The sequence below is a fragment of the Schistocerca nitens genome, chromosome 8 (genome assembly GCF_023898315.1).
Source record: "Schistocerca nitens isolate TAMUIC-IGC-003100 chromosome 8, iqSchNite1.1, whole genome shotgun sequence".
Lineage (NCBI taxonomy): Eukaryota > Metazoa > Arthropoda > Insecta > Orthoptera > Acrididae > Schistocerca > Schistocerca nitens.
This window is the reverse complement of record NC_064621.1, coordinates 361,069,603-361,093,501: the sequence shown is the minus strand read 5'-3', so window position 1 is coordinate 361,093,501 and position 23,899 is coordinate 361,069,603.

The following is a 23,899-nucleotide window of genomic DNA, read 5'->3' as shown; positions in this document are numbered from 1 at the left end:
TACGTGCTTGTTTCGTCTCCAAAATGCATTTCACTTCAACTTGTCTCCATGATATGTGAAGTGTATCGTCCTCACTCTGCAGAAAGCAAAGCTCTCAACATCCTTGCTTATTTCCACACACTTGTGTGGTCCGCCGCGAGACGAGAGAGAGAGAGAGAGAGAGAAAGAAATTTTAGGTCTCAAAATGCTTTTATATAATGGGGCTCTCCCCACTGAGTTACGTCTACGTCGTCAAGTATGGCTTGAGCCAATCAGCGTCTCGCTAGAGGTGAATACATTTTTATTTTTCTTGCTGGGTCGCAGCCTAGCCATGTTAATGACGTGCAACCACTTACCCTCGGTCCCAGCCTTATTTACGTTAAAGGAATAATGTATTGTTCTGGCCTTATCCCTTTCTGCACTGATTTTTATGATATTAACCACCTGCTTGGTTCGTCTTCAAAATGCGTTTCATTTTAACTTGTTTGTTCATGCCAGTCCATATATTGGTAGATATTCTTTTGTTAGTTTTCGATACATGAGATTAACTGCAATTGCCTTTTGTTTATAAAATGTAATTATTATTTTCTGAGGATCTCATACTGTATTGTCCTGTTGTTATGGATCAAGCTCATGTAAGGTCCATAAAATTTGGATGCCTTGGAGGCTGAGTAAAGAATGACCTAGGCCTTCGCAAATCATTGGTGTACAAAATCCACTGCCAATGTGAAAAGGCACGTATTGGGGGAACTACGCACAGTGGAGGAGAGGTGCTGTGAAATAAGATGCCATCCTGAATTACGCAAAACCACCAAATCAACCGTGGCCGACCATAGTTGAAAGCTGTCCATAAAATAGCTTACAGTAATATCGAGATTACAATAATACCAAGACATTTCCTTCTTCAGGGACTGATTGCAGAGGCCATTGAAGTTCGCATCCGAGATTCTCTAATTAGCGAAATTAGTGGCCTGCAACTGAGTCAGGTGGGGATCCCTGAACTGATCCGAAACAAGCAAAAGTGTTCCCGTAGTCTGTGCTCCACTCCCAGCGACGATAACGCGACGACTGAGAGCCACAGTTAGGCTGGCGAGCGTCGCCACCCCCACTACCGTCGCCATCCTCCACGAAGTCTGCACGGGCAACTATAGAAGTGGAATTATGCAGAGGGTAAATATCCACTTATATGGGAGGCTGATCCAATCAGAGCAGCAGTCGTTAAGAACCACCTGAACATAGCAACAAGTCTGTTTGCCAAAATATCGTAGAGAACGTATGAGTTCACTCGGTCGGACTCGGGAGCATTCTAAAAGTTAGAAATACACCGGGAAACATCGTATCGCATAGCATTGAGATGACAAAACCCATATGATGCCTCCTACTATCGTGCCACACCTTTTGCCCGGCGTGATGTACCAACTCGACGTGGCATGGGCTGAACAAGTATTTGGAAGTTCCCTGCCTAAATACTGAGCCATCTGTCCATAATTGAGGAAGTGTTGCCGGTGCAAGATTTTGCGCACGAACTGACCTCTCGGTTATGTCTCATAAATGTACGAGGGCAGTCATGTCATGAGAGCTGGGTGGCGAAATCATTCGCTCGCATTGTCTACAATGTTCTTCAAACCAAACGTTAACAATTGTGGCCTGGTAACACGGCGCAATGTTCTCCATAAAAATTCCATCGTTGTGTGGGAACATAACATTCATGAATGGCTGTAAATGGTCTCTAAGTAGCCGAACATCCAAAGGACCCAGTCCATGCATGTAAACACAACCCACACCATTATGGAGCCACCAGCAGTCTGCACAGTGCCTTGTTGACAGCTCATTGCTTCGTGAGGTCCGCGCCACCACTCGAACCCTCCCATGAGCTCTTAGCAACTGAAATCGGAGCTCATCTGACCAGGCCACGGTTTTCCAGTCGTCTAGGGTCCAAACGATGTGGTGACGAGTCCAGGAGATGCGCTGCCGGCCATGTCGTGCTGTTAGCAAAGGTACTCGCGTCGGTCATCCGTTGCTGTAGAACATTAACGCCACAGTTCGCCGCACTGTTCATCTTACGTCCTGCATACAGTTCTGTGGTTACTTCCCGCAGTGTTGCTTGTCTGTTAGCACTGATAACTCTACGCAAACACCACAACTCTCCGTCGTCAAGCGAAGGCTGTAAGCCACTGCGTGGTGAGAGCTAATGCCTCTAATTTTGTATTCTCGACACACTCTTGACAATGAGGATCTCACAATATCGAATTCCTTAACGATTTCCGAAGTGGAATGTCCCATGCGTCTAGTTCCAACTACCATTCCTCGTTCAAAGTCTGTTAATTCCCATCGCGCGGCCATAATCACGTCGGAGAACTTTTTACGTGAATCACCAGAATACAAATGACAGCTCAGCCAAAGCAGTGCCCTTTTATTTTTTTTACGCGATACTACCGCCATCATTTTGTGTGCATATTACTATCCAACGACTTTTATCGCCTCAGTGTATTTGTCAATAAACAACGCAAAGTGATAATCTGAGCTAACATTCTTCTCTTTACCGAATATGTTTTGCGTAGAGAATTTTTTTGAGATAAATTTTCGCATATTGGTTGAAAAAAGTACTTGTAGTATATGTGGGAATGTATTTGTGGAGCCGCGGGTAGAATGGAGTGGTCTTTCGGGCTTAAGGGGACAGTCTTGCTGCATCTCAGTGACACCGCTGGCGAAGGAACAGGGAACGAGATAAATGTTTGCGGCCGAGCGTCACGATTCGGTTACACACTCGTTCTCATGTCGCTGATGTGGCAGGAATTGCCACAGCAGACAAATGCTTCACTCGCGCACTCGTGGTGAACCAGACGTACGGCTTAAGGCTATCCGGATGTACACGGCAACCTGTATTACAAAACGCTTTAGCAATTGCCGCTCATTTTCTGCAGCCTTCGCATACGAGAACTTCTCTCATGCACGTGTGCTCCGTGTGCGAAGTTAAATAGGTGAAAGGTCATTTGACCGTCCCTCAATGTTGGCAGGCCTTCACTTCCGCAGGAGTTGATATACCAGAAGCGCGAATATCACCTATAGTAATGTCCGAAATAACATGCAGGGACTAATCAGTTTCATGTGAATGTCAAGACTGGATCCTTTAAAAACTGTGATTAGCCTTTCTTTCTTCAAGAGCAACTGTATTCATGACTGCTCTTCAGTGGAATGTCTTCTGTTTCTTACTAATCCTTTTGATGGACGTGGGGGGAGGTTAAGATTTTTTAAAATGATGATATTTGGTAACGGTACCATGAACTCCGCCTCAAGCTGCTTTCACGCAGATCTGTCATCTGGTTTTGGCCTTTGTGACGAAACGGATTGAGCTGAAAACAAGTTCCTGATAACTAAATACATCAATCCTCTTAACAAGTCGCCAGAAGACTGGTTGCAGATAATATCAACTGACATCAACTAGGTGACAAGGCTCATCATACACGTAGAAGGCAAATACATGGCTTAAGCTGCGAGTTTTTTCGATGGGTCGGAGGGTTCAAATGGCTCTGAGCACTATGGGACTTAACTGCTGAGGTCATCAGTCCCCTAGAACTTAGAACTACTTGAACCTAACTAACCTAAGGACAACACACACACCCATGCCCAAGGCAGGATTCGAACCTGCGACCGGAGCGGTCGCGCGGTTCCAGACTGTAGCGCCTAGAACCGCTCGGCCACTCCGGCCGGCGGGTCGGAGGGGATCGGCTTGCATCACTCCAGGAATACAACACGCACAGTTACAACCAAGCTTAAGCCTGAGTCTACAATGAATTAATGAAATCATTGTTGTTGTAGGCACTGTGCTAGCAATCAATTATGCTGTACAGTGATCCTGTCCAACATCTTACCAACCACACACTATTCCACCGAGATTATAAACTAAGGATGCGAAAAACTGACCGGTTAAAAGGTATCTGGTATTTTAGTTTTGAATGATCGGTGTTTTTCAGTATTTGTTTGGTCTCGGTTATCACCTGGTTTAAACTTTTTTAATAATAACTGGATAAAAAGTCCGATATATCAACTTACCATAGCAAGAGTGCTACAGCTTTTTGATTTTTTATTAAAACATTTAAAAAAGGGGTGGTTTAATCGTAAAAAATTCCACTGCTTTGAAATATTGGATTATTATAGAAATTGGGAAAACCGAACAGCACTATTTTAATAACACCGCCTAAAAATAGAAACTAGCAACAAGCACTTGACGTAAGAATCGGTACAGCACTGCAGAGACAATAATGTACACATTCCCACGTGATGTGTGTGGTTGCCAAGACCAAAAACAGAAAAACCGGAATTGGAGTTATACGTGGTCGAACGTTTGTCCTAAAAGTTGAACTACATATTTTAAATAGAAGTCAGTAGGGTATTTTCAATAGTTTGTTAATAATCTACATCTATATATAGATGATTACTCTACAACTCACAATTAAGTGCCTGGCAGGGGGTTCATCGAAACGGCTTTAAGCTACTTCTGTACAGTTCCACTCTCAAACAGCGCGCGGGAGAAAAGAAGGCTTACCATGCGAGCTCTGATTTCTCTTATTTTATTGTTATGATCATTTCTCCTTAAGTAGGTGGGCGCATACAGAATATTTTCACACTCTCAGGAGAAAGTTCGTGATTGAAATTTCATGAGAAGATCCACCCAATTCATGTATCATATACATGGCACTCTCTCCCCGTCTTTGAACATTTTCGATGTCCTCCGTCAGTCCCATATGATGTGGATCTCACACCGCACAGTAATACTCCAGAAGGCGAACAAGCGTAGTGTAAATAATCTCTTTAGGAAATCTGTTACGTTTTCTAAGTGTTCTGCCAATATATCGCAGTCTTTGGTTTTCTTCCCCCACAACATTATCTATGTGATCGTTCCGTTTTAAGTTATTCGCAACTGTAATACCTAAGTATATAGTTGAGTTTACAGCCTTAGATTTTATTGTAACTGAAATTTAGCGGTGTCTTTTAAGTCCTCATGTGGGTGATTTCATTCTTTTCACTATTTAGAGTCAAGTGCCACTTTTTGCATCATACAGATATCTTGTCTAAGTCATTTTGTAATTCATTTCGATCATCTGATGACATTATGTGACGCTGAATGACAGCATCTACAAACAATCTAAGAGGAGTGCTTAGATTGTCGCCTAAATCGTTTATTTTGATCAGGAACAACAGGGGGTCTATTACACTTCCTTGGCGAAAGCCAGATAATACTTCTGTTTCACTCGGTTACTTTCCGTCAGTTATTACGAACTGTGACCTTTCTGACAGGGAATCACGAATCTAGTCACACAACTGAGACGATACGCCTTAGGCGCGCAATTTAATTAGAAGTTGCTCTGTGTCAAAGGCTTTTGAAAATCTAAAAATATGGAATCAGCTTGACGTCCCCTGTCCATAGCACCCATTACTTCGTGAGAATAAAGAGCTACTTGTGTTTCACAAGAACGATATTTTCTGTTGCCTATATGTCAATAAATCGTTTTCTTCGAGGTGATTCGTAGTATTCGAGCACAGTATATGTTCCAAAATCCTACTGCAAATCGACGTGTTATGGATCTGTAATTCAGTGGATTATTCCTATTTGCTTTCTTGGGAACTGGTGCGACTTGTGCAACTTTCCAGTCTTTGGGTACGGTTCTTTCTATGAGCGAGCGGTTGCATATGATTGCTAAGTATGGAGCTATTGTACCAGCATATTCCGAAAGGAACCGGACTTGCATACAATCTGGACCGGAAGCCTTGCCTTTCTTAAGTGTTTTGAGTTGCTTCGCTACACCGAGGATATCTGCTTCTAAGTTACTCGTGTTGGCAGTTTTTCTGGATTCGAATTCTGGAATGTTTACTTCGTGTTCTTTTGTGAATGAATTTCAGAAAACGATGTTTAGTATCACTATTCCAGCTGCACTGTCATCAATAACATCACCAGTGTTATTGTGCAGTGAAGGTATTGATTGCGTCTTGCCACTGGTGTACTTTATATACGAGCAGAATCTCTATAGGTTTTGTGCCAGATAGAGTTTCGTTGTGGAAACTATTAAAAGGAGCTCGCTTTGAAGTTCGCCCTTAATTCCGAGCTACTGTAAAGCTTCGCCAATCTTGGGGGATTTTGCGTTCTTTTAAATTTGCCTTCTTTTTTCGTAGCTTCTGCAACAGTGTCCTGCCCTCTTTTGTGTGTTGGGGGTGACCAGTACCATCCCTCATTAATTTATTTGGTATATATCTCTCAACTTCCGTCGATACCATTTCTCTGAATTTAAACTACATCTGGTCTACGCTTACAGTCAGATTGGGAGGAGTGGACACTGTCTCTTAGGAAGATGTCAAGCGAATTTTTATCTGCCTTTGTAATTAGATGTATTTTGCGTTTATTTTTGTTTGGTTTGAATGTTACGGTATTCAGTCAAGCTGCAACAACCTTGTGGTCACTAATGTCTGTATCTGTCATGATGCTCCTTATTTAGACAGGATAATTTGTCACAGAAAGTTTTTTCAAGAACAAACGAAATAGTTTGACAATTATGGTAGCAACTGAGTAGTCAGTCTGCTTCATTGTTGTCTTCTTCGTAAGATAATCTTATATCAAAATAAACTAACAGTTGTTAAGTAAGCAAAAAAACATATTTAGTAGCTTCTATTTCAGTTAGACTTATAAACAAATAACAGTAACATATAGTTAAGCACTGATATTTCTCATTTGAACCCACTTTATCAAGAACATTATTTTTTCTCGGAAGTCATTTCGTGGTACTCTTTGAAGAATAGTTTTAAACTACAAGGCAACCATACCTTTGAGATTGTGTAGGTTTGCAATTTTCCTTTGTCCATTGGGCGTTTACAAAACAGAACACCTACTCGACGTTGGCACTATGGTCTGAAACTGCAAAGTAATACTCCGCCAATTTCAATAATTTCGAATAAAACTTGCGTGCCTCAGCACGGATAAGAGCGACGCGCGGGCGTGCCTGAGAGGGGCGCGTGGACATCAGTGGATCGGCACATTCTGCTTTTCCTAGCTCGCTTTGCGCGTAGCATTGTTGGGCCATTGAGCGTTAGGCTCGTTCGGTCAAGGGGAAAAAAAAAACATAGGACCCGATCATAAGAATAGCACTGCTTGGTACATCTACCGGGTGATCAAAAAGTCAGTATAAATGTGAAAACTGAATAAATCACGGAATAATGTAGACAGAGAGGTACAAATTGACACACATGCTTGGAATGACATGGGGTTTTATTAGAAACAAAAAAATACAAAAGTTCAAAAAATGTCCGACAGATGGCGCTTCATCTGACCAGAATAGCAATAATTACCGTAACAAAGTAAGACAAAGCAAAGATGAAGTTCTTTACAGGAAATGCTCAATATGTCCACCATCATTCCTCAACAACAGCTGTAGTCGAGGAATAATGTTGTGAACAGCACTGTAAAGCATGTCCGGAGTTATGGTGAGGCATTGGCATCGGATGTTGTCTTTCAGCATCCCTAGAGATGTCGGTCGATCACGATACACTTGCGACTTCAGGTTACCCCAAAGCCAATAATCGCACGGACTGAGGTCTGGGGACCTGGGAGGCCAAGTATGACGAAAGTGGCGGCTGAGTACACGATCATCACCGATAACGGTAGATGTGGTAAATCCAACCCATACCATGACTTTCTCGTCGTGCAATGGAGTTTCCAAGATAGTTCTAGGATTTTCGGTAGCCCAAATTCTGCAGTTGCGGGCGTTGACAGACCCTCGGAGCGTGAAATGAGCTTCGTCGGTCCACAACACGTTACTCAACCAATCGTTATCTTCCGCGATCTTTTGAAACGACCACACTGCAAATGCCCTCCGCTTCACTAAATCACCAGGTAACAGTTCATGATGCCGATGGCTTTTGTACGGATAGCATCGGAGGGTACGTCTAAGTGCCAACCAAACAGCAGTGTATGGAATGCCGGTGCGACGTGCGACTGCACGAGCGCTGACTTCCCCGTGCATAGACGAACCCGCTACGGTCTCCATTTCTTCCTGAACTGTCTCAGCACCATTACGCCTTGTGCTCGGTCGGCCACTACGGGGTCTATCGTCTACACAACGCGTGGCTTCGAACTTCGAAATCATTCTCGCCACAGCTGCATTTGTCAACGGACCTTTACCCGCTCGAATCCCCTTTCTATGGCGATAGGATCGTAACGCTGAACTAGCACATTACCCATTCTGATAATACAGCTTCACTAAAAGCGCCTCTTCAGGTAACGTCAACATGCTGCGGCTGCTGGTGCATCTGATTCTCTCTCTCTCATTACAGCTCCTTTTATACATGATTGTCATGCGCAGTCACTGACGTTTTGCTGTCCAGCGCCATCTGTCGGGCATTTTGTGAACTTTGTTTTTTATGTTCTAATAAAACCCCATGTCATTCCAAGCATGTGTGTCAATTTTTGTCTCTCTATCTACATTATTCCGTGATTTATTCAGTTTTCAAATTTATACTGACTTTTTGATCACCCGGTATACACCTTTATGATGTATCTCCCTATTCTTTTCACTCTGATTACTTGTGCCTACGACATTTGCTTGGAGCGGACTTTAGTTGTGCATTCTCTACTTCATCGCTCAAAAGCCCCACAAAACCTGTATATTTCTAGCTGGACACTACAATAATAAGCCGCACATGTCCGGCTAAAGCCAGACTGCTAACAAACCTAAGGTGTGGCCTATTAGACGGTACGAGGGTACGTGCAATGTGCAAGACTTGGTCCCATCTGGTCTATACGCTAGTTTCGCGCTTTCGTCCTCGGACATCAGTTGTATTGCAGAATGGTACCACCTCGAGTTAGTGGAAGTATTTTACGAAGAGCGGTAACAATAAAGTAAAAGGTTCCGCTTGGTTTAAAAGATTAGAAACGGAACGAGGCACAACAAACTTGCGACACCATATAATGAGAAAACAACCACGACGTTCCTTGGAGATAGTCATTTTCTTCTGCTTCATCTTCATTAGAATTTTTCAATCGATGTTGGAAGTCTACGTTTGTTACGTTGTAACAGTAAGAAACAGAAAGTTGGTTATTTCACAAACCAGTTATTTTACGCGGTTTTAACATTCATGTTAAAATGGAGACGAAAAGAACCGTTGAAACCGAAAACCGGTTGTTTCACCGATAACTACCATCCCTACTATAAACATAAGTATACTTCCTTCACCGATTCTTCACGAAATGAGCAAACTTGGGACGCTATGTAGGTTCTCTAGTTCTTGTACGAGGTAAAGTATGTTCCGGCCAACACGTTGTAATAACGGACGTTGATTCGCATGGTTTCCGCGCTTTTAGATCGTTCGAGAACAGAGCAGGGCTACGGTCCTGTTATGCTGTTAGCTCCTTTGTCTCGCCTGTGCATGGGGGTGGGGGTGGGTAGGGAAGAGGGGGTTGCTTTGTTCACCAAACCTGTAAGAACCTGAAATTAATAAATGACCTGGACATCCATAGGCCTCATGTCTCCTAGGAGCCGACTCATCATCGCCACACTAACTGGTCGTCTACTCCCTCCACATTTTAACTGCGCCATTTAATTGGCCTAATAAGAATTGTCTATAAAATAGGCCATAGCTGATTCATAATTGACGCCATATCTTCGGAACCGTTACCTTTTTGTTATACACATATCAAAGAAAGTTTTGCATCACCTCGGTTACAGAGTTACGGAACCTGTACAGAAAATTGGAATAGAGATCAACATGGACATCATTTCCGCCCTTTTTATTGCTCATGAAAACCACGCATTGCATGTTGTACCACCATACTGCGAGACTTTCAGAGGTGGTGGTCCAGACTGCTGTACATACCGGTACCTCTGATATCCAGTAGCGCGTCCTCTTACATTGATGAATGCCTGTATTCGTCGTGGCATACTATCCACAATTTCAGCATGGCACTAGTAGTGCAGATTGTCCCATTCCTCAACGGCGATTCGGCGTAGATCCCTTAGACTGGTTGGTGGATCACGTTATCCATAAACAGTCCTTTTCAATCTATCCTGTGGCAGAGCCGTTCTAGGCGCTTCAGTCCGGAACTGCGCTGTTGCTACGGTCGCAGGTTCGAACGCTGCCTCGGGCGTGGAATGTGTGGCGTCCTTAGGTTAGTTAGGTTTAAGTAGTTGTAAGTCTAGGGGACTGATGACCTCAGATGTTAAGCCCCATAGTGCTTAGAGCCATTTGAACCATTCAGTCTGTCCCAGGCATGTTCGATAGGTTTCATGTCTGGAGAACATGCTGGCCACTCTAGTCGAGCGATGTCGTTATCCTGAAGGAAGTCAATCACAGGATGTGCGCGATGGGGGCGCGAATTGTCTACCATGAAGACGAATGCCCCGCCAATATGCTGCCTATATGGTTGCGCTATCGGTCGGACGATGGCATTCACGTATCGTACAGCCGTTACGGCACCTTCCATGACCATCATCGGCATACGTCGGCCCCACACAATGATACCCCAAAACAGCAGGGAACCTCCGCCTAGCTGCACTCACTGAACAGTGTGTCCAAGGCGTTCAGCCTGACCGGGTTGCCTCCAAACACGTCTCCGACGATTGTCTGGTTGAAGGCATATGCGGCACTCATCGGTGAAGAGATCGTGATGCCAATCCTGTGTGGTCCATTCGGCGTGTTGTTGTGCCCATCTATACCGCGCTGCATGGTGTCGTGGTTGCAAAGATGGACTTCGGCATGGACGTCGGAGTGAAGTTGCGCATCATGCAGCCTATTACGCACGGTTTGAGTCGTAACACGACGTCCTGTGGCTGCACGAAAAGCATTATCCAACTTGGTGGCTTTGCTGTCAGGGTTCCCCCGAGCCATAATCCGTAGGTAGCGGTCATCCACTGCAGTAGTGGCCATTGGGCGGCCTCAGCGAGGCATGTCATCGACACTTCCTGTCTCTCTGTATCTCCTCCATGTCCGAACAACATCGCTTTGGTTCACTCCGAGACGCCTGGACACTTCCCTTGTTGTGAGCCCTTTCTGGCACAAAGTAACAATGCGGACGCGATCGAACCGCAGTATTGACCGTCTAGGCATGGTTGAACTACAGACAAAACGAGCCGTATACCTCCATCCTGTTAGAATGTCTGGAACTGATCGGCCGTCGGATCCCTTTCCGTCTAATAGGCGCTGCTCATGCATGGTTGTTTACGTCTTTGGGTGGGTTTAGTGACATCTTTGAACAGTCAAAGGGACTGTGTCTGTGAAACAATATCCACAGTCAACGTCTAGCTTCAGGAGTTCTGCGAAATGGAGTGAGGCAAAACTTTTTTCGATGTGTGCAATAAATAAACAAACTTGGTGTCTGGATCACAACTTTTTTGTTTACCGATTACCGGTTTCACTGTTCGTTGCATTTTCAGGTCTGAATTGTGTAACAGGACATCCTCCTCTAGCATTCCTTTTCCTGAGTAGTAGTTGTCGATACCAGAATAATTTTTCGGGTTTTGGACAGATCAATACCACCTGAGCTGCTTTTACAAAAAAACCGTCGTATCATTTTATACACAGCATGTTATATTTTAAGATAAAATTTATGAAAAGGATTTACTTTATTTTGGATGTTATAATCGATAAGTACTAGTTCTGAATGTACAGTTAAATTATTTTTAGAAACATTTGAAATTACGAATTATTTGGCATACTTAAAATTTCTATTATTAATTACGCAATCTAGTACTGTTTACTATGTTTATTTCTGGATTCATTTATCAACTAATAATCGAAACTAAAGAAATTGATTTATCAAGAAAAATTGTAAACCCTTCGGAATACTGTTTTTTGCTCTGAATGAGACAATAGTAAGCATGCTTCTGATGTGATAGGACGTTTTTTTGTATTTTGCGGGAACAATGTAATTTCGGCTTTGTTAATGTGAAAAATCAAAAGACTATGATATAGTAAAATGTGACAAAATATATTAACGTGACAACAAAAATTCTGCAACAACAATCTACAAATTTATTTAGATCAGTTCAGACATGAGGACCTAAATGTGACCATTTCACTTCAAGAATAAAACCCCTAGACAAGAAGAACTTCTACGTGAAGAGATAAGTAAACTAGAAAGTTTATTGTAATCTTCGCTCATCCCAAATCTTCATAAAAGACTAATGTGGACACTAGCTGCGAGTAGGAAGGAGGGGGTAGATTACAATTGGAACCAAAAAGGCACCAACAGCAAATTTTTTTTTACATAATTGTGATATTACAAACACCTGTATCACGGGCTGCAGAAATAACAACAAAATATTATGAACCCACCCATATCTGGGGTTGCAAATGCAGCTTGTCAACAGTTTTGTAAAACCAACGTAAAAAACAAGGATGTGGGGCGGGAAAAAATATAATGTAGTCACGTAACACGTAAGCTATAATGAGAGCGTGATGAAAGTAATGCCTCCGAATTCTTTGTACGAAAACACTTAAAGCTTTTTAAATAAAAAGAAATTTACTAACTAAATAAAAAGAAATTTTCACGTCTACCTATTTATTTCTCATCGTAGTTCCCCTGGAGGCGAACAGATTTCTCCCAATGAGAGCCACTTAGTTGATACCGGGACTGTAGAATTCTTGTTGACGAGGCCACAACCTCACCTCTGCTTGCACCACTTCGTCACTATTAAATAAAAAAATGGTTCAAATGGCTCTGAGCACTATGGGACTTAACATCTGAGGTCATCAGTCCCCTAGAACTTAGAACTACTTAAACCTAACTAACCTAAGGACATCACACACATCCATGCCCGAGGCAGGATTCGAACCTGCGACCGTAGCGGTCGCGCGGTTCCAGACTGAAGCGCCTAGAACCGTTTGGCCACACCGGCCGGTTCACTATTAAAGTGAAGTCCTCGAAGGTATTCATGATGTTCTCGAAACAGGTGTAAATCGGATAGGGCCAGGTCGGAAGTGCAGACAACAGTGAACCGAAGGCGTCGGATTGTTATAGAAGTCGCAGCGTTCATATGTGGTTTGGATTGTCGCGTTGAAGGAGAAGATTCTCCACGTGTGGACGAACTCCTCGAATTCGCGGTTTCAGTTTCCTGAGGATCTCGCAGTACCTTGCAGAGTTAATGGTGGTGCCTTTAGGCAAGAATTCCTAATGCACTACACCCTGAACATCCCAGAACACTGTTAACATGACTGCGTGCCGATAGCATACACTTTTTTTGGCACCGGTGATTCTTTGTGGTGGAACTCCACTGATGCTCTCGTATTTTGGGGGTCAAAATGGTGAACCCATCTTTCATCACCCGCCACAACGTTGTTATGGAACCGATCACTGCATTAGTCTGCATTTCGCGCACCGACATACAGTAGTTAGGTTACACAGTGCCATGTTACACGCTACAATTCGAAGCCCTCAGCGGCAGAGCGTTGCAGTTTGCATCAGCGAAACGAGAAAGTCGACCGAGTAACATGCATGACATGTACCTCAATCGATATTGAGAACAAAATAAAAAATTCGGAGGCATTACTTTTCAGTAAATCCTAGTAAATGAATAATACATACTCATGTAATACATCAAACTGACAGTATGTTATACATCTTACATTTTCGTTCTTTTATTTTAAAAGATTGTGCGAAATTACCCAACATATCTGCAATTTTAAGAATTTAGTTTCATGTTAGTAAATAAAATTAGAAATACAATAAGGACCTTATGTCGACAAAATGAAAATAAGAAAAATAAGTCTAGTTAAAAAATAAACCATAGATTCTAGCAAACAATTAATAATATCTGAAATTTTAAGAGCTTAGCTTCATTTTAGTAAATAAAATTAGCAATACACTGAGGACCTTATATCGTTATTTTTGAGAGTATGTTCCTTTTTCTTCTTCCTTTTTAACTTTCGATATTGTCCTCAGTCTCCTCATGTTTTCATTTACTAACGTAAAGGCAAATTCTTAAAAATTTCAGAAATGTTTCCTAAATTTGCACTCTCTTTTAAAATGTATAAACAAGAACGAAAATGTGCGATGTACGGTGAGCAGTCAGTTTTTTGTAACATTTGTTTTTTATCTTATATTGCGTAAGGCATTATTCTTGCTAATGTGTACTACATTAACGTCTCCTTTAGTTCTTAATTTTCTTTTTAATTATGTATGGAAAAATATTTTTACAATGTTTTAGGTACTGTATTCATCGAAGACTTACGCACTTGTCACACGACTATACGAAACTTTTTCCCGTTCCAAATCCTTGGCCGGCCGGGGTGGCCGAGTGGTTCTAGGCGCTACAGTCTGGAACCGCGCGACCGCTACGGTCGCAGGTTCGAATCCTGCCTCGGTCATGGATGTGTGTGATGTCCTTAGTTTAGTTAGGGTTAAGTAGTTCTAAGTTCTGGGGGACTGATGACTTCAGAAGTTAAGTCCCATAGTGCTCAGAGCCACTTGAACCAAATCCTTGTTTCTACGTTAGTTTTATATATCTCTTGACAAACTACCCTTTCGGGCGCCCGGTACGTGAGGGTTCATAATACTTTGTTGTTATTTCTACAGCCCATGAGACAAGCGTTCTTTACGGTGTCTGTTGTTTATTATAATTGATTTAAATCTATCAATGGACGCCTGTTGAGGGTAAGCTGTCCGTATGACAAGTTGTGCAACAGCTACTAACGACTAACGACATCTGAACTGATGACCATCAGTGATTAAAACACTGGCGGACCGCGCTACAAGAATCTGTGAATCACAGTACTTGGAGAAAGAGCTCGGTTATTTAAAATCTACTTTCAGAAGAAATAGCTGCTCTGGCAAGGAGATAATTACGACACTACATCCTAAAACATTTGGTGCTTCTAGTGAAAATGACCAACTAAAGGCAAAATTTTCCTCCCATTCGTAAAAACAACCAATGATCGCATCAGCAGTCTACTAAGAAGACACGGTATTGATTCAATGTTTGCCGGCCGCGGTGGTCTCGCGGTTCTAGGCGCGCAGTCCGGAACCGTGCGCCTGCTACGGTCGCAGGTTCGAATCCTGCCTCGGGCATGGATGTGTGTGATGTCCTTAGGTTAGTTAGGTTTAAGTAGTTCTAAGTTCTAGGGGACTGATAACCACAGCAGTTGAGTCCCATAGTGCTCGGAGCCATTTTTGATTCAATGTTTAAACCAACTTGAAAAGTGCGTGAATATTTGAACACTGCAGAGAAGCTACGACCAACGCTTGCCACAGTAGAAGCGTACAAAACCCCCTATAAATGCAGTCAAAAACACACAGCGAGTAAAAAAAGGAAGCCAAGCCCTGCGTTAAGGAACAGAAGAGCAACTGTCATCTGAGAATCGCTGATAAATCACCTGGGACCAGGAAACCACAAAATTTGTTTCTCCGATATTACGATTTTTTTCAAGATCCAGTCATTACTGTGGTAAGGAGTACGGAGAGGTCACAGAAATTCAAACATGTACAAACAGCTTTGACAGAAAAGCAGAAGGACTGAAAATAGACATGTTGTGTGCCTTAGTGCTAAACAAAACAAACAGCACCAACTCATCCCCGCTACAAGCTCCATTATACATGGCGTGAATCCGAGATCTCATGCAGCGGTCTGATGACGTCAGAACCCGACCGTTGGGATGGGACGTACAAACAGTTGCGCCTGTCGAGCTTTTTTATGTTTTAAACTTCTATCTGGGTCATTATAGCCTCTGATAGTGTCTCCAGCATTAGGAGAAGAAACATTAGGCACAGAAATTTGGTTTGAATCGTGCTTTAATGCCCATGAAACAAAATTCACCAAGGACGTAAACTGATAACATCCTTAAATCATTTTATTGTTACTTGCCATTCCTGCCATCAAGCATAGCGTTTATTATCGGAGGGCTATAATAAATTAATGAGACGAATTATGGTTGCATTTTACGTGTTGATGAGTAACATGGGGCACAGAAATACACTCTAAGACAAAAAAAGACGCACCACTAATCAATTATCCGTATGGCACGGAAATCGGTAGAAGCGATGTAAAGACAAACCGTTGCGCGGATGACAATCAGAAGGGTCCTACTGTGAAATGAAATGGCACCTTAGACCATCACTCTTGGTTGTTGAGCCATTTGGCCAGCGACAGTCAAAAAATGGCTCAGCTGGCTCTAAGCACTATGGGACTTAACATCTAAGGTCATCAGTCCCCTAGACTAAGAACTACTTAAACCTAACTAACCTAAATACATCACACACATCCATGCTGGAGGCAGGATTCGAACCTGCGACAGTAGCAGCAGCACGGTTCCGGACTGAAGCGCCTAGAACTGCTCGGCCACAGCGGCCGGCAGGCGACAATCAGGTTGTTATCCCACAGCTGTCTGGGTCATCTCCAGATACTTCATTACTGGTTATCGGGCCTCTGTTCGAATCCTGACTCATCACTGAGATAATTATACCCCAGTCAATGAGATTCCAGGCCGAATGTGCTCGACACTAGTGCAGACGGGCTTGTTGGTGTACAGAGTCGATGGTATGGGCGCAAGCGGCGACATCAGCTCAGCCGCCTCGTAATGGTTCTTCTGGCCACTGAAGCACCAACTGCACGTCGGTTTGATGATAATTGTGAATCCGGTCCTCAAGTTCTGTCATCTTGTAACCCTACCACAACTATTGTAATCTGGTATGCTTTTACCTAAATAACAGAAAACCCTGTCTACGTTGCTACGTGTAACCCTCTTACTAAAATTTAATTTAGTTTCCAAATAATGTACACTATGGGAGGATAGTCTTGTTAATAGGAAAAACTAATCAATAGAGTTATCCTTTTTACAGGATTTGACCACGTGTTGTGTCTAATGGATAAGTAAATCACAGTATTCAATTCTTTTGCTAAGATCTTACCCAGTGGTTAGAAAGATACGCAGTATGAATAGTATTATACTGAAACTAGGCCAATACTAAATGGTTCAAATGGCTCTGAGCACAATGGGACTTAACTTCTGAGGTCATCAGTCCCCTAGAACTTAGAACTACTTAAACCTAACTAACCTAACGACATCACACACATCCATGCCCGGGGTAGGATTCGAACCTGCGACCGTAGTGTTCCAGGCCAATACAGTTCCAAGTTCATTTAATGGTTTGAAACATGTACTAACGGTCGCCAGCTTATCCAGGCAATCAAACAGTGAAGTATTAGAAAAGCAGAAGTATGAATTTTGCCTACTTTCTTGATACTGTTTAAGTTGCTTCTGCAAATAAATTTGCTCCACGTAAACAATGTTGGACTACACCCTTATACATTACGTTTTTAAAAGAGGTAAATCCCAGTAGATAACTATTATTATATATAAACTTTTGAGTTGTTCTTTGTGAACTTGAACCAACTCTCTACGAAGCTTTCAGTTGCTACCATAAAAATTTATAACTGTGACATTCTTTTATGGAGACTCTGTACTACGCCCTCTGAGTCTTGAAGTAATTATAATCTGACTTTTAAACCTCGGACGTGCATCTATGTTCACTACACTTTTGGTCACTCATTTTATTTAATATTCTTCTTCTGTTTTACCAAACTCAGTTTCAAGAACATGAAGAGTTTCTTCCAGTTAACGCCGTCAAATGCCTTTTCGAAACCAATGAAGTATATTTAAATACCCCACTGAACAGGTGAGGGCTCTGACAAGCACCTTGCAGTAACTGACACCACTTACAGAGAACGAAGGTTAACGGCGTTGAATTGGTATTCCGCGTGCGTGAGAGTAGATACGTACTGCTATTGCTTCCGCTATCGTATGTCTGCTTCTCTCTCTGTCGATATCTCTCTGTATTCGTAGGCCTATGTGAAAGGAGTAGACAAGGATAAGGAAAAAAAAGGCACTTTTCCTATGAAGGAACCATCTTGCACGTGAATCAAATGATTGAAGGTAAACCGCAGAAAACATTGTACCAGGACTAGGTTCATAGCTGGCGACTTCAGAATGCGATTACAACGTCTTAATCGCTGTAGCGGTTGGTGTGACTGGTCATTCTGTGAGATGGCTCCTCTGAATACGTTCCCAAATCCCGTTCTCACATACAATGACTGGCGAGATTCTGCCTTGACTTGCTGACCTCTCGCCTGACAAATGAACTACGGTTCTTCTGTCAGAGATATATAAATCCTTCTCTGATGCACAACAGGCTTTTATTTCGTAACTTTCAATGACCTTAACATTTACAATTGAGAGACACATTTATACTGAGATTACGCTGACATAGTTCTAGCTCTGTCTGTGATTTCTTCAGCCAAATGCAGAGATCGTTATTCCGTTCTGTTGGCTACAGCAGAGAGCACTCAGGCTGATAAACAACTCAATTATTGACAGCAACTAGGTTGAAGCTACTGCTCTCCAGTAACCCCAGCGTATAAAATACAGGGTGTCCCTAACGTACGTAGTGGTTTCAAAGCTACCTAATAATTTCTTATATCGGATGAGGTTGATAAATGTTACATGAAATGAAAAATCGTGTTCAGCAGGTTATACAACCATTCAATGCGAGCAGTGTTTGTCGCTTGGCACAACTCCTGCCGATGAATGACATCTTGAAATATACCGATTATTCCGTCTGCAGTGACGCATCGGCTGATCCGATCCTGTTTCTTCCGCCAGTGGAAGCCAGATGGTAGAGGAGGCACGTCCACAAGGTATTTTACAACGCTCAAGAGAAAGAAATCACGTGACCTCGGCATGGGGGAACATGGAGGCTATTTCACTGGCTCAAGACAACTTTATCTAATTAGTCAAGCATCCCCTTATTGCGAAATAAACTCCTCTCGTTAATCTAGAGATAGAAGGAGCCGTAGTTTCAACTTTTAAAGTTAACTGCAGATGGAATATTATTTGGATTATATACTTAATAGGGATGGAACACTGGAAGCGAAAGATTATCTACAACTTGTACTGTATAATACTCTCTTACAAATATAATAAAAATGACTTTAAAAATGCTTGTTGGTTCCTAAAGAAATCTCGTAGCTGTTTATCGAGATTTTTTATTTACACATTCACAACATGTTTCGGCGCTGCCCATCGTCGGGGGACCTGTCAGTAATGCAAATTTGGGGTTAAAAACTCTTCCAATAATACAAATTCAAGTATACACGACTGTAAGTTTCAAAAACGTGCAAAAATAAACAGTCGGAGATGTCAAAACAGGCAAAAAAAGTACACACCATATGCAATTACATAAGCTCAAGAGGAAGTTGTAAATGCCATACATCAGGAAATGCGTGTGGTATATCAGGTGCAATAGCCTTTCACTCGCACAGACAGAAACCGAATGTACCAGCGCCAGAGCGGCAGGTTACGTGCGCCGTGGCAGGTAGACGGCTCCTTGGGCCAGCACAATGCAAATACTTTTGACCTGTGTTTGCAATTGACCAGGAGGCCACCATTAGGGAAACAGCCACCACTGTACAGATAGGGATTGAAAATGGATTCAGAGAAAGTGATATTAGAAAAATGGGTGAAAAAATTTTGTCGCAGACTCACGAAAGGACTGGAGTAAAGAACGAAGAAGGTGGATATGCTACTATGACGTATGTTGGCCGACCGTCTCTGATGATTAGTAGTGGATTTAAAAACCGTAATGTGTTGGTAAGTTTTAATGCTATTACGAAATTGAGGAAGCTCATCCGACATAGTATACAGATATGCTGCTATGACGTATGTTGGCCCATCTTCTTTGAAGATTAGTAATGAGTTTAAAAAGCATAATGTGGTGGTAGGTTTTAATGCTATTCACAAATTGGGGAAGCTCCTCCGACATAGTATAGAGCAGCCTGTTAATAAATTTTGCAAAGGGAGGATCTATAAAATTAAGTGTGGAGCTAGTGATTGGTTTTACATGGGACAGACTGGGAGGGAGTTCAGAACGCATATCGGGAACACGGTTATCGTAGCTGTGGTAGTGCACTAGGAACTCATTTATGTCAGTGCAGTCATCACCTATGTGACATCGAAAACAGTTTACAAAAATTCTTCATTACGAAAATAAAAGTGTTTATTTGGATATTTTGGAAGACCTAAAAATTTGTATATATAGTTGACGCTTCCGTAACCGATTACTTAATGAGCGGGTCAGCGGAACAAGGGATTCGTTTTTTCATATTTTTGATAATTTCTTCAGCTGTCATTGGAAGTAAAAATCGTGCGCTTTTTGCGGCCACTGTTTATAACACGAAATAGTTTGTGAATAGCCGACCGGTGTGGCCGAGCGATTCTAAGCGCTTCAGTCTGGAAGCGCGCGACCGCTACGGTCGCAGGTTCGAATCCTCCCTCGGGCATGGATGAGTGTGATGTCCTTAGGTTGGTTAGGTTTAAGTAGTTCTAAGTTCTAGGGGGCTGATGACCTCTGAAGTTAAGTCCCATAGTGCTCAGAGCCATTTGTACCATTTTTTGTGAAATTTGCTGCAATTTCGAGTTTATTTTTTATATGCTGTAATTTTCACATATTTAATAGTTGCTGTCATATATTACACGAGTTTATGTCTTCGAGCTTTACTTTTGTCATTGTTAGTAATCTTGATATGCAACTGTTATTCAGTTTCCTTATGATACTGGCGGTTCCGCCACATGGCATTGTGCTGGCCCAAGGTGTCCTCTGTCGGCCACGGCGCGCGTTACCTGCCGCACTGGCGCTGGTACATTTGGTTTGTCTGTGCGAGTGAAAGGCTGTTGCACCTGATACACACGCGCATTTATTGATGTACGGCATTTAAAACTTCCTCTTGAGCTTATGTAATTGCATATGGTGTTTACATGTTTTGCCTGTTTTGACACCTCCGACTGTTTATTATTTTTAACCATTTTTGACCCTTGCAATTGTTCCGCTGACCCGCTCATTAAGTAATCGGTTACGGAAGCGCCAACCATATATAAAAAATTTTAGGTCTTCCAAAATATCCAAATAAACACTTTTATTTTCGTAATGAAGAATTTTTGTAAACTGTTTTCGATGTCACATAGGTGATGACTGCACTGACATAAATGAGTTCCTAGTGCACTACCATAGCTAGGATAACCGTGTTCCCGATATGCGTTCTGAACTCCCTCCCAGTCTGTCCCATGTAAAACCAATCACTAGCTCCACACTTAATTTTATAGATCCTCCCTTTGCAAAATTTATTAACAGGCTGCTCTATACTTGAATTTATATTACGGAAATAGTTTGTAATCCCAAATTTTAATTACTGACAGCTCACCAGGCGATCGGCAAGGTCCGAAACATGTTGTGAATGTGGAAATAAAAAATCACCAAAAACAGCTACGAGATTTTTTTCAGCAACCAACAAGCTTTTTTAGAGTAATTTTTATTATATTTGTCATGGTGACTGTGTACCTCTACCAGAACTTTCAGTCTGAAATAAACGCCTTTACAAGATTACTGATTCAAACATATAGATTACCTGCATCCATTTTTAATGTTAAGAAATATGTTCTCTGTGTAAAATCAGAGTTCGCCAAAACTGTGTCTAAAGCACTTGAAAAAAGACCAAAATGTAGTAAGAAACGTTTGAAACACAAGCATCAAGCTGCCAATGAACACAGATGTTACACACTACACTGTTAAATACCAAATGAGATGCTTCTAGCGTGCTGTCCGGTCTTCAATAATCTGGCTTTTGGAGCGCGAATTTTCTTGATGCCTCTAGTGTAATTACAGTCATTTTATCTATTTCCGATTTTCATGTAAGTATAAATTTAAGCAAAAGTAGATATTATTGTATGTGAAAAAGCCAAAGGAAAAAGATAGTGACAATAAGGTTACTAAGTAATCAAGATTTAAAGATGGAAGATCCCAGAATGAGACGCCTATAAAACACTGTTTACATTTTGCTGAGAAGTGATTTTAGATTATATAAAATGGTTTTTCATAAAACCAATTGCGATATTCTTAATCAGAGGAAGTTATTTAGATACTCAACAATTAATTTTGGTCTGGAACAACTCAAATACAATTTCGTAATTTACGTGATATTTGCTGTGATTTGAACAAATTAAATAATAGAAAGGTACAATGTTTTCAAGAAACATACGTCTTCAAAATGATGTTTCTGCTCATATTTCTCCGTTTAAAAATGAAATAAATAGGATGATAAGCCTTGAGAAGTATTATAATGACATTTTGTGGCTCCATTTCTTTATGTTTGTTTTACACAGATAAGAAAGATATTATTGCCACGAGAGCTCAAATGAATCACATACCTCTTTCGAAAAAATGTATCAAGTATTCAGAAGGTGAAATAGAATCAAAAACACTATCCAAACATGCCTTGAAAGGCCCACAGGTACCAACTGGCCCCCGTGTCATCCTCAGCCGACGTGCGTCACTGGATGCGGATGTGGAGGAACATCCGCTCAGCTCACCGCTCTCCCACCTGTTCGTCAGTTTTCTTGACCGGAGCCGCTAGTTCTCAATCAAATAGCTCCTCAATTTGCCCCGCAAGGGCTGGATGCATCCCGCTTGTCAACAGAACTCGGCAGACCCAGATGGTGACCCATCCAAATGATAGCCAAGCCCAACAGCTCCAACTCCGAAGATCTGATGGGAACCGATGCTACCACTGTGGGAAGGGCGTTGGCGAAAGCAGTGTCAGAGTTATCTAAATTAATAGTGGTACCGCAAGATCGTATGTCAGATTTGGCCTACCTCTTCGTATGTTTCAACTTGTTCCAGACCAATTATAAGCGTCGAAAGACACGTAATGAAGGCAATACAGAAGGAAGTGTAGAAATTTGGAAAGGGAATTTAAGTTATCCCTATACACAATGTAAAATTAGGTATTGAATAGCGTTTTTTTGCTAAAAGAGAAAAGTTATACTCAATGTAAAATTCGGTGTGCAATAGCCCTTTTTTGGTTATATGGGAAATGTTATCTGAAATCGCTACTTAAATAAATTGACGATAGGCCCAGATCAGTGTTACAGCTAAGCTACGAAGGTTGCCCACAAAGTAATGCACCGCATGTTTTTCTTAGCCAAAAACAATGCTACAAGAACTAAACGTTACGTATGTATTATCTGAAGTCTCCTGAGTGAGAGCGCCAAGTTTCCGTCACTTCCGACAGATAGCGTAGCTGCGGGACAGTTTCAAAATGGCGTCTGGAAGTGGTGTACGTTACAAGCAATGTGCAGTTATTGAATTTTTCACTGTAGGGAAAGAAGTTGCGGGGAATATTCACAAAAGCTTGTGCAAAGTCTATGGAGCACCTGTTATCGCTGGGCACGTAGGGTGAGGTCATGAGAAGGCGGTTCGGTGGAGCTCCACGATTTGCAGCGGCCGGGGAGACCATCCACGGCTGTCACACCTGCCTAGCCCCCTCGGACTTCCACTTGTTTGGGCCATTAAAGGACGCCATTCGTGGAACACATTTTGAGGACAGTGAGGAGGTGAAGCACTGACTCCGCCACCAGGACAAGGATTGCTACCGACAGGGCATACACGCCCTTGTTTCGCGCTGGAGGAAGGCCATACAACGTGAAGGACATTACGTGCAAAAATAGTGTGTGTGGATAAAACACTATTATTTCGTATGCATAATTCGCATTATGTTCAATAACGAATTGTTGAAGAAAAAATGCGGTGCATTACTTTCTGCGCAACCCTCGTATTTTGTATGTTAAGAGGAATATGTTGTAAAACGTGATAAACAGAAAATTCCTTGTTCATTGAAATAGCCAAATAACAACGTCAGCAAGGAAGAAATATTACTTATTACCCACATATAGCAGGTTAGCCTGAAAACATTGTAAGAATTTAGTGTCGAGCAGATCTGGGCAAACAGTACCTGTCTAGAGGGGAGAAAAGGAATTAGGATCTTTTACTGCAGACGTGACTACATAAATTTAATGAAAATTGTAACGCCAAAGGAGATAAATCTGAAATTTAAAT